Source organism: Cebus imitator, unplaced genomic scaffold (genome assembly GCF_001604975.1).
Source record: "Cebus imitator isolate Cc_AM_T3 unplaced genomic scaffold, Cebus_imitator-1.0 Scaffold350, whole genome shotgun sequence".
NCBI lineage: Eukaryota > Metazoa > Chordata > Mammalia > Primates > Cebidae > Cebus > Cebus imitator.
Window position 1 is genome coordinate 1,112,659 of NW_016107665.1, and position 10,628 is coordinate 1,123,286.

The 10,628-nt window shown below is 44.0% G+C and overlaps 1 pseudogene; it reads left to right on the forward strand.

Annotated features, from left to right (window-relative positions):
• Positions 1–7,150, forward strand: part of LOC108287639 — a 25,328-nt pseudogene extending 18,178 nt beyond the window's left edge.
• Positions 7,151–10,628: the final 3,478 nt, after the last annotated feature.

Genomic DNA, 10,628 nt, shown 5'->3' on the forward strand with positions numbered 1-10,628 from the left:
AAAAAAAAAAAAAAAAAAAAAAGAAAAAAGAAAGAAAGAAAAAAAGAAGGCCCAGCACCGGACAGCTTCACAGCCAAATTCTATCAGATGTATGAAGAAGAGCTGGTACCATTCCTACTGAAACTGTTCCCAAAAATTGAGGAACTCATACTATGAGGCCAGCATCACCCTGCTACCATAACCTGGCAGAGACACAACAAAAAAAGAAAACTTGTGGCCAATATCCTTGATGACCATCAGTGTAAAAATCCTCAATAGAATACTGACAACCCGAATCCAGTAGCACCACCATCAAGTAGGCTTTACCCTGGGACCCAAAGTTGGTTCAATATCTGCAAAACAATCAATGTGATTCATCACATAAACAGAACTAAAGACAAAATCCACATGATTATCTCAATAGATGCAGAAAAGGCTTTTTTCTTAATTTCAGGATCTGCTGAAATTAGATGCAGAAAAGGCTTTTGATAAAATTCAACGCTTCATGTTAAAAACTCTCAATAAACTAAGTATTTTAGGAATATACCTCAAAATAATAAGAGCCATGTATGACACACCCATAGCCAACATCATACTGAACAGGCAAAAGCTGGAAATGTTGAAAGTCGACACAAGACAAGGATGCCTTTTCTCACTACTTGTCAGCATAGTTTTGGAAATCCTGACCAGGGCAATCAGGCAAGAAAAATAAATAAAGGGCATCCAAACAAGAAGAGAAGAAGTCAGACTATCCCCGTTTGCAGATGACATGATCCTATATCTAGAAAACCCCTTAGTTTCAGCCCCATAGCTATTCAGGCCAATAAGCAACTTTAGCAAAGTCTCAGGATACAAAATTAATGTTCAAAAATCACTAACATTCCTATATACCAACAATAGTCAAGCTGAGAGCCAATTCAGGAACACAATCCCATTCATGATTGCCACCAAAAACATAAATAAAAATAAAATCCCATTCACAATTTCCACACACACAAAAAAAATAAAAACGTACCGGTCGGCCGGGCGCGGTGGCTCAAGCCTGTAATCCCAGCACTTTGGGAGGCCGAGGTGGGTGGATCATGAGGTCAGGAGATCGAAACCATCCTGTTCAACATGGTGAAACCCCGTCTCTACTAAAAATACAAAAAAAAAACATTAGCTGGGCATGGTGGCGCGTGCCTGTAATCTCAGCTACTCAGGAGGTTGAGGCAGGAGAATTGCCTGAACCCAGGAGGCTGAGGTTGCGGTGAGCCGAGATCACGCCATTGCACTCCAGCCTGGGGAACAAGAGCAAAACTCCGTCTCAAAACAAACAAACAAACAAACAAACAAACAAAAAGTACCGGTCATTAATGACTTATTCATTCATGAATGGCAATCCCATTCATGATTGCCACCAAAAACATAAAATAAAAATAAAATCCCATTCACAATTTCCACCAAAAAATAAAAATAAAAAAACATGCTGGCCATTAATGACTTATTCCCAAACAATGGCTTCCATTTTAATAGCTTAGATACTTATAACCAGGGAGGTGAAAGATCTCTGTAAGATGAACTACAAACGCTGCTCAAAGAAATCAGAGATGACACAAGCAAATTGAAAACATTCTATGTTCATGGATGGATCAGTATCATTATCATTGTCAACATCATTAAAATGATCATATGGCCCAAAGCAATTTCTAGATTCAATGCTATTCCTGTTAAACTGCCACTGACATTCTTCACAGAGCTAGAAAAAACTATTTTAAAATTCACATGGAACCAAAAAAGGGCCAGAATAGTGAAGGCAATCTTAAGCAAAAAGAACAAAGCTGGAGGCATTAGACTACCCAACTTCGAACTACGCTACAGGGCTACAGTAACCGAAACATCATGGTACTGGTACAAAAACAGACACAGACCAGTAAAGCAGAATAGAGAACCCAGAAATAAGCCCACACACCTACAACTATCTGATCTTCAACAAATATGAGAAAAATGAGCAATAGGGACAGGATACCCTATTCAATAAACGGTGCTGGGATAACTGCCTAGCTATATGCAGAAGACTGAAACTGGACCCCTTCTTATACCATGTACAAAAATTAAGTCGAGATGGATTAAAGACTTAAATGTAAAACCCAAAAGTATAAAACCCTGGAAGACAACCTAGGCAATACCATTCGGGACATAGGAATGGTCAAAGATTTCATGACGAAGACACCAAAAGCAATTACAACAAAAGCAAAAATTGACAAATGGGATCTAATAGAAGAGCTTCTGCACAGCAAAGGAAACTATCATCGGAGTGAACAGACAACTTCCAGAATGGGAAAAATTTTTTGCAAACTATGCATCTGACAAAGGTCTTACATCCAGCATCTGTAAGGAACTTGAATTTACAAGAAAAAAACAACCCCATTAAACAGTGGGCAAAGGACATAAACAGACACTTTTCAAAAAAAAAGATACATATGTGGCCAACAATCATACGAAAAAAATGTTCGACATCACTGATTATCAGAGAAACGCAAATTAAAACCACAATAAGATACAATGTCACATCAGTCAAAATGGCTATTATTAAAAAGTCAAAAAATAGGAGATGCTGCAGAGGTTGTGAAGAAAAAGGAACACTTATACCCGGTTGGTGGGAGCGTAAATTAGTTCATCCATTGTGGAAGACAGTGTGGTAATGTCTCAAAGACCTAAAACAGAACTGCCATTCAACCCAGGAATCCCATTGCTGGGAATATAACCCCCAGAGTAAAAATCGTTCTATTATAGACACATGCATGCATATGTTCACTGCAGCACTATTCACAATAGCAAAGACATGGAATCAACCTAAATGCCCATCAGTGGTAGACTGGATAAAGAAAATGTGGTACACTTACACCGTGGGATACTATGTGGCCACACACAAAAAAATGAGATCATGTCCCTTGCAGGAACATGGATGCAGCTGGAGGCCATTATTTTCAGCAAAGCAACACAGGAACAGAAAACCAAGCAGTTCAGGCCCGCCTAAGTGCGAGCTGAACAGTGAAAACACATGGACACAGGGAAGGTAACAACACACACAGGAGCCTATTGGGGAGTGAAGGGTGAGAGGAGCGAGAGGATAAGACAAAACAACTAATAGCTGAGCCGCCAACTGCCGGGAGGGAGCTCCAAGGCTGCTTCTGCGCACCGCCCAGTGTCTGCCGGAGTCCAGAGAGCCGTGGGGCCTCGTCCCAGGAGCCACTGCCGCACCTCGAGGCCTGTCAGGGCTTGGGGACTGCCGGAGGAGGCGGCAGCAGCGGGACCCCCACAGGGGGCCTGAGACTGGGGAACTGCCTCTGGCTTCACGATGCCAGTGTGGACAGAATAGCTTCTGAGGCTTATCCCCACCCACCACTCCCGAGAAGCTGAGCGGAAACCAGAGCACCTCCAGCCGGAGAAGCGTGTCCCGCCTCCCCACCCCGGTCCTGCGGGAACCACGTGGTTTATCCGTGACGGCTGCGGCATCGTCTGTGCCAGCCTTACCTGTGCGGAGTGTGTGGTCCTCTTTGTCATGCTGATTCCATCTCGACACCGCGTGTACAGCATCATCCACGGAACTGTGTGCAACCTGCCGGCCTCCTTGGCCCCGGCCTCCCACTGCTGGGCCATGAGGGACCCGGGGGCGGTGCCCAAAGGAAATGCCGCTAAAGAATTCATGGGCGCTTCCCGCTGAAGCCGCGGCAGGTGGTGTACACGTGTGCCAAATGCCGCAGCATTCAGCCTCACCGGGCCCACCACTGCAGCGTCTGTAAGCGGTGCACTCCCAAGACGGAACACCACTGTCCCTGGGTCAACAGCGGCGTCTGCGAGAACAACCAGAACCCCCTCGTCCTTCCTTGCACATGCTCATCATGGTGGGATTCTACTTCCTGCATTGCTGTGAAGAAGGCTGTACCGAGCGCAGCCCCTTCTCTGCGCCCACCACGGCGATTCTCCTCACCCCGCTACGCGGTGCGGGCCTGCTCTTCCTCAGTCACACATCAGTGACGTTTGCGACCCAGGTGGACTCCATCTGCGCAGATGAGACGGGAATACAACTGAAAAAGGAAGAGAGAAGATGGATTAAAAAAAAAAAAAAAAAAAAGAGGATGAACATTTTTTTTTCATCCATTTTTTTCATCCAGAACAGCCAGGCCAACATGGTGAAACTTGTCTTTACTAAAGATACCGTCTTTACCAAAAATACACAAATTACCCGTGTGTGGTGGGAGGCAGCCACCCCTTCTCTCTAGGCTGGGCCAGCCGCTTTGCCGCCACACAAGGGAAGGCAGACCCGCACCATAGGTGGTCTGAAGGACCCGGACCAGCATGGCCACTCAGACGCAAGCCACACCACAGCACTACCGTCCCATCCATTCTCATGAATGTTTAAATCGAAAAAACAAAACAACTACTCAAAAACGTTTTTATGTCTGACGTAAAATGGCTGAGCATTGCAGAACGAAAAAAAAAAGTCCCACATTTTTTCTTTGTAAATCATCCTTTTGATTATTTTGGCGACCAAAGCTGCCATCTTTTCCTTTTAAAATCACTGCTTTGCTGGGCGCGGTGGCTCACGCCTGTAATCCCAGCACTTTGGGAGGCCGAGGCGGGCGGATCACGAGGTCAAGAGATTGAGTTGGCTCTTGGCCAACATGGTGAAACCCTGTCTCTACTAAAAATACAAAAATTAGCTGGGCGTGGTGGCGCACGCCTGTAGTCCCAGCTACTCGGGAGGCTGAGGCAGGAGAATTGCTTGAACCGGGGACGCAGAGGTTGCGGTGAGCCGAGATCTTCGCAACCCACTCCAGCCCAGCTCCTAGAGCAAGACATTGTCTCAAAAAAATAAAATAAATAAAATAAAATAAAATAAAAAAATCACTGCTAGGCCAGGCACGCTGGCTCACGCCTGTAATCCCAGTACTTTGGGAGGCCGAGGCGGGTGGATCATAAAGTGAGGAGTTCAAGATCACCCTGGCCATGATGTGAAATCCCATCTCTACTAAAAATACAAAAATTAGCCGGACGTGGTGGCGGACACCTGTAATCCCAGCTACTCAGGAGGCTGAGGCAGGAGAATCACTTGAATGGGGAGGTGGAGGTTACAATGTTGTAACCCAGCAAGTGCGAAATCACTACTGAGACAAAGACTAGGCCAAATTACAGGGTCTTTATTGCCGGCAGCCACGTAGGAGTGGCGTCTCTCCAACAGGAGACACCTAAAGGAGGGTGTCAGGACCTTTTATGCCCGTAAACCACCTCCTGGGGCGGGATGGGGACGAGGGGCTTTGGACATTCCGAGGGCCAGGGGACTTTGGACATTCCGATTGTTACTTAAGTGGTTCACAGAAGTCAAGATATGCGTTACTTTGCACATTGTCTGGGGAGGGTGGAAACCACAGACCTTAGTTACTACAAGTCTTAAAATGGCGCAGGGGCCAAGATGGCGTTGGTTTGGACTGCTTGCCTGTCACGTTAGGGCTACAGAGAGCAGTTTCAATGGAAAGCGGAGGTATGGTCGAGGTATGCAGTTTACGGGGCAATTACCATGTCACAGCAGTGAGCCAAGATCGTGCCACTGCACTCCAGCCTGGGGGACAGAGCAGGACTCTGTCTCAAAAAAAACAAAAAAATCACTTCTCTGGCCTCCGGTTTCTCTCTCACCTCAGGTGAAGTAAATTAACAAGTATTTAAACACCTGTGTGAGTTTGGTATCACACAGAAACTCCTCCCAGCCAGGCTAATGGGTTTTTAATTTCTCTGTTTTCAAGACTTGTAGTGCATCAGCTTAAAGGGAGAGCCAGCCAGTAGAGGGAAGGGGCCCCACCTAGAAGGGGCCCGTAAACATCAAAGAAACATGAAGAGAGATTTTTCTAGAATCTTCCTCAAGGATGCTCTTCTTGACGTCCCCAGACCAGCAGCATCAACATCAGCACCACCTGAGAAGTTGTTAGTAATGCACATTCTCAGCCGGGTGCAGTAGCGCACGCCTGTAATTCCAGCGCTTTGGGAGGCTGAGGCAGGAGGATCACTTGAGGTCAGGAGTTCAAAACCAGCCTGGCCAACATGGTGAGCCAGGCATGGTGGCAGGAGCCTATAATTCCAGCTACTCCATAAGTTAAGGCAAAAAGAAGTGCTTGAACTAGGGAGGCAGAGGTTGCAGTGAGTCAAGTTGTGCCACTGCACTCCAGTCTGAGCAACAGAGCAAGACTGTCTCAAAAAAAAAAAAGAAAGAAGTGCACATTCTCAGTAACCACTCCAGGCCTACTGAGCCAGAAACTCAGAGTGGGACCTAGCAGTCTGTATTTTAACAGCCCCCAGGTGATCCTGACTCAAGTTTGAGAATCCCCTCGGGGCTTACAGGGACCGCTCTTTAGGTGGTCCCTGATGCCCACTGGTGATATGGGTCCTGTGTGCTGCTGAGCTCAGCATAGTGCAGTTGAGTGGGGCTGACTGTGAGACAGGCATGTGCTGTCACCGCTGAGAAGCCACTGGGACCTCCTTCCCTCATCACCTGCGGCCTCCGCAACAAATGACTGCCAAGACAGCAATGAAAAGTGTGTATGAAGTGGGTCCAAATTATTAGCCTGCCCACCACTCCTTGTGCATCTCATCAATTGAACCTATCTAGAGAGGGGTTCAATTGATGAGATGGGCCCTTTAGGTGAAGAACCAGGCCGGAGCAGAAAAGAGAAGAGTAGAACCAAGAGACTTCCAGATGGTAGTGGTGGCCATGGGGAGTCTAGAGTGGGGAGCGTTTTAGCACCCTGAATACGTGCACGTGCCCTAATCTTTGCTTTCCATCTCTGGGCTTCAACACCCACGCAGCTTTTTCTTATATCCTTTGAATACATATCTGACTTAGTATCACCTCACAGAGGATAAAGAATCATAGTGAAGTAGAAACAAGTCACAGACCAGTGTACACTCAAACTGAAAGTTTTTTTCCCACTCTCTCCCTCAAGAAAACATCCCTGCTGACTTGGGCAGTGTGATGGCCATAGCGAAGCAGAGTGGCCCCCAGGGACCCCGCTCTGTCCTCGCACACACACACACAGGAGGAGCCGAGAAAGCTGATCCAAGGAGTGATGACAAGCGCTGCACAGAAATGTTTGCCAAAAGCCTTCTGGGGGACGCAGGTGCTCTAACAAGGACATAAGTTTGCCCTGCATTTCCACAGCTGAAGACATGTAGTCTGGTGACCAAGCATTTGGTTCTTGGCTTCAGCCTTTGGTTCAAATCCCTGCTTGGCTACTTACCACCACACTTTACTACCAAAATGTGACCTTGAGCGGCAACTTCCTTAAGCCTCAGTTTTCTCATCTGTAAAATGGAGATGATAATCTAAGTCACGAAGTTGATGGATGGCTCAAACAAGGGCAATAAATGTGAATGTACAGTGTCTGGCTACGGCATGGCTTTATAAATGTCAGCTGTGTTAGAGCTGTGCTTTTTCAAACCATGGATCACAACCATTCACGGTTTGCGACCAGCATTTTTTTCAAGAAAAAATGTTAATGCATTACATATTGCAGGATAAGCATTATTTTATGAAACTTTGGGGGTTGTGTGCATATGTGTTCTGGGATGCAACAGAAAAATATTTCCTCTTGTGGGTTCCAATATGGAGGTATGAAATCTCATATAAATAAATAAACAAATAACAGATACTAGGCTTAATACCTGGGTGACAAAATAATCTGTACAACAAACCTCCATGACACAAGTTTGCCTATATAACAAACCTGCACATGTATCCCTGAACTTAAAAGTTAAAAAAATAATAATAAAACAAAAAACAAAAATTAGCCAGGCATGCTGGTGTGTGCCTTCAATCCCAGCTATTCGGGAGGCTGAGGTAGAAGGATCACTTGAGACCGGGAGGTCGAGGCAGCAGTGACCCATGATCATGCCACTGCACTCCAGCCTGGGCAACACAGCAAGACCCTGTCTCAGAGAAAAGTATTTATTGTTTTTAGTTGACGATAACATTGTATGTTTCATTGTATAGAACAATATGTTTTGAAGAACATTTATATTGTAGAATAGTTAAATCTATCTTCTAGTAAATTTCTGATGGTGGGGATGGTCTTGGAGACCTGACAGTTTTTCATTCTCTCCCATCCAAAGCCCTATTGGCTGTCTTGAATAAATGCAGCTGACTCTTTAAATAATCCGTTGAACAAAGCCTACTAATTTCTTGTTCATAATTTTTAATATCTTTTAGCAATATGATTATGCAAACTGAAGAGGAGCAAAGTGTTATTGAAGTACTCCAGCGCTTAAAAGAACTTGCTGAATGCATTAAAGAAAGTATTGACCAAAAACTGTCCCTTTTTAGTCAAAGCTGTTCTTAAAAAGTGCCAAGGCTGTTCTTAAAAAGAACAATATTATTTATGAACAGGAAAAGAAATTCCTACTTGAAGTGGATAATTAATGTGGCACTTACATAACTATCTTTTGAAATAGTTTCAGCCCTTGGAGAACTCTGTTCTTTTACATGGACTTCTGGCCTGTGAGCAAGTGAAATTCTTATATGAAGTGTTGAAGAAGAAGAAAATAAAAGTTGAGGACAATGCTCTTTTTTGTCAGTGGATTAATAAAAAGTTGTTGATCAAGAGCTGCAACGTAATCCTGAAGAGTAGGAAGGCAACTAACGCCATGAAAGATGGTATTATATACCTCAACAAATCATATTTGAAGAGAAGCTCTCCGGGCTGTTAACTTGATGCCAGGACATACCCAGTATACTGGCTCACCACACTAATGTCGAGTATTTTTTCTCATTAATGAAGGTTCTCTGGACAAAAGAATTAAATGATTCAGATATGATAACTGTAGATAAGCTGTGTTGCAATGTAAATGGAACTTAGACTGTAAGTGTAAGGAATTTTATAAGCACATTCTACAAAACAAGGAACCATTGAGAGCCAAATCATTGGGAAAATATAATTAAAGCAGCATGTAATTTAGCTACTGATATTTATTTCAAATAAACAACAAGTAATTGTTAAAGTATGTTCTGTATAATATTTTCCTATTATCTGAGTGCATGTATGCATGGATAATTATAAATTCTGATGTAATTAGGCAGCCTGTATTTTTATTTCCTAAGTCTGGCAACCTTTGACACATAGGTTATTTGTCTGGAGACACAGCTAGTAAGTGACTGGACTAGGAATTTAGCAGCATAGAACGTACTAAGACAAGTATATGAGAAGGACAGGGTGATGGCAGCATCGTGTCAGATAAATAAACCCTAATCTGTCATAAGATGCCATGAATTTTTGTATTAAATAAATGAATTGAGAGATAATAAAGACATTGCATTGTTTCAGTATGCTCTGAAACATGCCTGCTATTACTTATTTATTCCCAACAATGGATTCCCTTCCATTTTAATAGTTTAGTTGCTTTCTCCCTCTCTCTAATCTGAGTGTCGCGTCCTGCCGTGTGTTCTTCTGTGAGCTGCTAGTACTACCACAGTGTTAACTATCAAATATTTAATGAGTACCACTTACGAGTCAGGCTCTTTTAATTATACTCCCTTTGGCAGAAAACAGTTACCTCCCTGATGGGGTCAGAGTTGAAACATGGGTTTCTTCTCTCCTCCATCCCTTGTTCACAGATACCAAATCACCCTACAGGAAGCAGGTAAAAGGCACACATCAGAGACAGCCCTAGGGATGGAAGGGTCATTTTTTCCTCTTCCTGCAGCTTCAGTCCTGGTCTCCCATACGCTGGCCCCAGTGGCTGTCTGAAGTGCTCTCCTAGAGGGCCCATCCCATTGTCTATTTTCAGTCCTGAGTTTTAATGGAATAGTCTGTAATCTCAGATTGGAGTCAGCCCTCTAACAACCTCAACCCCAGAGAACGTTCACCAACTGGGAAAGCTTCCCACCCCCCAAGAAGAAGGAATTACCCTCAAAAACTCTTACTCTGTATTTCTGTTTTACAGGCTTTACTGTGCTCAAATAATATCTACATATAAGGTTCAATAACTCTACAAGGCAGGCAGCCTGGTTTACCCCCATTCTGTAGATGAGGAACGGAACCACGGAAAGGTTTCACGTGGCCATTATGCACTAGTACAGCCATACTAATTGTTTAAAAACTGACACAATTCCAAATGAGGTGGTAAGTAACTGTTGCCCCAAATCTTCAAAATTATTCTGCTAATAGTTATTCAAGCTTTTGTCCCAAAGCCTTTCTTTGCCCCTGGCTGTACTAAACCTTCTCCCAGGACATCCTAGACCTCACTACAATTCACCAAGTAATTCACAATGGTTAACGCCTAGCACAGCAGGAATCTTGGGGACCATCCCTCTGATGAGTCAGAACCTGCCCCATATTAGAACATATATTTTCATACCTTCCCTGGCTGTATGACTGACTCAAGATCACATGAGTAAATAACAGAAATAGGAAATGTATACTGAGGTAACAAAGCTCTCAGTTTAATGGGGCAGAAAAAGGAATAAAGCCTGCCTTGCCCAGTGTTTGTCTTCCCTTAGTCTTCCTCTTAGAACATTTTAACATTATGTGTATACAAAGCCATCTGATGATAATCCAGATTCCTTTTTAAAGTCTTATAAATATTCATAAAGCTTCCTTGTAATCAAAGGCATACCTAGAGAG